The sequence below is a fragment of the Gekko japonicus genome, unplaced genomic scaffold (genome assembly GCF_001447785.1).
Source record: "Gekko japonicus isolate JY-2015 unplaced genomic scaffold, Gekko_japonicus_V1.1 scaffold1923, whole genome shotgun sequence".
NCBI lineage: Eukaryota > Metazoa > Chordata > Lepidosauria > Squamata > Gekkonidae > Gekko > Gekko japonicus.
Genome location: NW_015167594.1, coordinates 128,645 through 132,652, shown reverse-complemented (window position 1 = coordinate 132,652; position 4,008 = coordinate 128,645).

Genomic DNA, 4,008 nt, shown 5'->3' with positions numbered 1-4,008 from the left:
ATACCTGGAGATTTTGGGTTTGGAGCCAGGGAGGGTGTGGTTCGGGAAGGAGAGGGACCTCAGCAGGGTATAATGTCATAGAGTCCGCCCTCCAACGCAGCCATTTTCTCTGGGGGAACTGATCTCCATTGTCTGAAGATCAGTTATAATAGCAGGAGATCTACCAGCTGCACCTGGAGGCTGATAACCTTAATGTAATGCTAAGAGTACACTAGCTTCTCAGCACTGTTCACTGAAATCAAACAGATAACTACAGCCAAATAATGTAAAGAAGGGTAAAGAAAGGTAGCTAAATTCAGACTGGTCTTTATCCAGCATTTTAGCCAGGTATGCCAAATGATGCTACAGGAATAATAAGTGTGGTTTCTTAGAACATATCCCTGATATTGCTTAAAGAGCTATATTTTAGAAGCTATTTTTTTACACTTTTTATGAAGGAATGTTATAATGTGCAATATATTGAGTGAAATCAAAGATGAGGGATAAAGGCTAAGTTATTGATATAGAGATTAGAGGTTAATTAAACATCTACCATGCCTTTTCCTCTGTCCTTTCCTTTGATCAACCTCCTTTCATTTCCCATGCTGATCATATTAGCTGTCCTTCAGTGGTGTAGAGGAAGAAGAAGAGGAGGAGGAGGAGGAGGAGATTGGATTTATACCCCTGATAGAACAGGGTCAATCTTGCTTCATATGGGGATCGTCCATTCATCTTAGATTTACAGCTTTACATGTTAGCTTTGCATATATAAAAATAAAATTTAATTGTAAAAGACTGAGGAGCAGCAGTGTCAACTCTGCCATCCAGCTGCGAGGATTAGCTACCTGAATCAGGAATACAGTTGCTCAAAGACCTATTTGCAGCTTAGGTAACTATGTACATGCAACTTGGAAACTATGTTGATATGAGAATACTCATTTAATCAGGACTATTTTTGAGCAGGAACGCCCAGGAACAGAGTTCCGGCTGACTTCAGAGTTGGCCACGCCCACTACAGCCAAAACCTCTGCGTGCATGGCTACAGAGGGGAGGTCTGGAGAGCAAAAAACACACATCCCGGCGACTCCAAGGCAGGCGGGCCAGGGGCCCCTGGAAGGATCAGGGAGGCATTTATATGCCTCACTGTGCCTTCCCCAACCTTCCCTACCCTTCCCTTCCCTTCAAGGGGGGTTTGCCCGGGCAAGCCAAGGGAAGGCATGGGGTGTGGCCTAATATGCTAATGAATGGTACTGTCAGGGGTGTGGCCAATTATGCTAATGAGTTCCCGCTGGGCTTTTTCTACAAAAAAAGCCCTGCATATAATGGATGTGGATATTGGATTATTTAGTTATTTTATATTAAAGAATTAATCAGTAAACTTTTCTTGCTTTTGACTAAAATAAGATTCCCATGCTATATCTCAACAAGAGAGTTTTGTAGGAAAATAACGATAATCCTCCACAGCCTTTACTGACAATTTTGCCTTTAGAATCTTGTGCTATATATGCTTATATATGCTTCCTTCTTTATGCTATTATGCCTGAGAATGTTTCCTCTCTACATTAATACATAAGAGTGTACATTTAGCAATCAGAGAATTATCTAATCCTTCCCATGGTTCATATGTGCAAAAACAAGTAATTAAAGACGATGATGTATGCTCATAATTACACATGGATCTGTTCAGCAGTGATAAGAGTTGCACCACTCTCTTGAAACCTTTTACCTGCACTTCAGGCATTTCCTTCATCTTTCTCATCTGTAGGATAACCTAATAATTTTCCAGGCATACTTCGCTAAAATATCTACCTTGAAAGCATATTTTTTTAATTTCTCTTCCTCCAAGGAGCTCAGGGTGTCCACAAAAACGAATAAGTCAAGAATATGAGCAGATTGATACTATTAAATGTTGGCAGATGTTGGAAGCCAAGCAAAGGTACTTGCTGTCCCAGGTTACAAACCTCAAGTCAGTGCCACAAGTGGCAGAACCAGAAAAGTCCAGTGCTCCTGAATATAGCAGTGATGTTAGAATACAAAAAAAATCTGAACACCTGCCTCTTTCTAGCTTTTCATGCAGCACAGCATAGGATCAGTTTGCAAAATAAACAAATTTTTATTTTATATTAGCAACAACCTGCAACATAGTAAAATGCTGTCTTACACTATGCTGAATATTTGCCCAGGGTATTAGCCGGGGTTATTAAAAGTCCAGTGAATATACCCAATAAGTTTAAAAACAACAACTCTGTCTTTGAACAGCAGAACCCTCTCCCTCCCACACACTATAGTATACATATTATATGGGGGAAATGGGAGGGGGGAGAGGAAGCTTAATTCTGTTTTGCCAGAAACCTGTAAATGTGTTTTTTTTTGTTTTTTTCTGCATTTACTGCAATATACTAATTTGTTATAAACACTTATTTTGCACATTTTATTTATCTAAATTATTTAAATTTCTCTTTCAAGCTCTAAAGCAAAAGGGGCCGCGGTGGCTCAGAGGTTAAGATCCTGAACTGCAGACCGGAAGATCTGTAGCTCGGCAGTTCAAGACCCTAGTGCTGCGTGACAGAGTGAGCTCCAGCTCCTGCCAACCTAGCAGTTCGAAAGCAAGAAATTGCAAGTAGATAAACAGGTACCGCTTTGGTGGGAAGGGAACAGCATTCCGTGCACCTCTTAGTCATGCCGGCCCCATGACCATGGAAATGTCTTCGGACAGTTCTGGCTCTTTGGCTTGGAAACGGAGATGAGCACTGCCCCCTAGAGTCTGTTTTAGCTGGCTTTTGAGCAAGGGAAACCTTTACCTTTAAACTTTAAGCTGTAAGACAGGATTCCCCAACCTTTTTGAGCCTGTGACACATTTGGAATTTAGATACAAGGTAGTGGGCTCAACCACAACATGGCCATCATGGGAGATGGAACCATGAGAGGCAGAGCCACACACAAAGGAAGGCCAAGTTCAAGGGATAACAACAACAACAACACTAGGAAAGAGCAGTGTGAGAGAGAAAAAACACTGTAGTGAGTACAGAGGTGGCCAAACTGCTGCTTAGGAGCCGCATGCGGCTCTTTCACACACATTGTGTGGCTCCTGGCAGGGCAGTTGGGGAAGCGAAGGGGAAGCATGCCTCCCCGATTGGTCTTCCCTTCCCCAGCCAGTGTTCCCCTCTCTGGGTAGGCTTGAAGTGTGTGTGGGGGGAGCAAAGAAAGAAAGCAACTTAAAAAGGGTTCTCAAAGCCCTCCAGCCCGGCCGGCTTGGAGAAGGCATTTGTCTCTTTAAATCCCTTCTCCAAGTCAAGCCAGCAGGCATGAGGGCATAGGGGGGTTTGGAGAACACATTTAAAGTTAAATTTGCTTTCTTTCCACCTATCCCTCCCTATTTATTTGCTTTCTTTACACCTTCTTTCTCTTTTCCCCTTCCTTCCTCTTCCATCTATTTGCTTGCTTTCTCTCTCTTCCTTCCTCCCTCCCCCTCCCTCCATCTATTTGCTTTCTTTGTTTCCCTCTCTTTCTCTTTCTTTCCACTTCTTAATTCTTTCCCTCTCTCTCTGTCTCTCTCCCTCCCTCCCTCTCTCTCTCAGACAAATAAATATCATTATCAATATCTGTATTTACCCCTTTTGTTTTTATTTTTGGCCGTCTCATATGTTAATAAAAAGCAAATGTGCATATTTTCCAATAAAAACATGTGTATAATATCTGTTCATGTCTTGTGGCTCTCAAACATTTGAGGTTTATTCTATGTGGCTCTTATGTTAAGCAAGTTTGGCCACCCCTGCTGTAGTGGTAGCTGCCATCTTGCATTCAAAACGTAACTCCTTGAACCCTCAGAATCAATATGCTTATGTCTTTTGATCTTTCATAATTATCCTCTGTACTTACAGGCACCTATAATGAGTTTCAGAACTTTAAACATGTTCATTTTCCATTATTTAACTGCATTCAAAACTAATTACTGGCAGGTATTGAAAGAACAGAGATCCCCCCCCCCCCAAAAAAACCTGAACAAATAAATATTGCTTGCTTGGATTT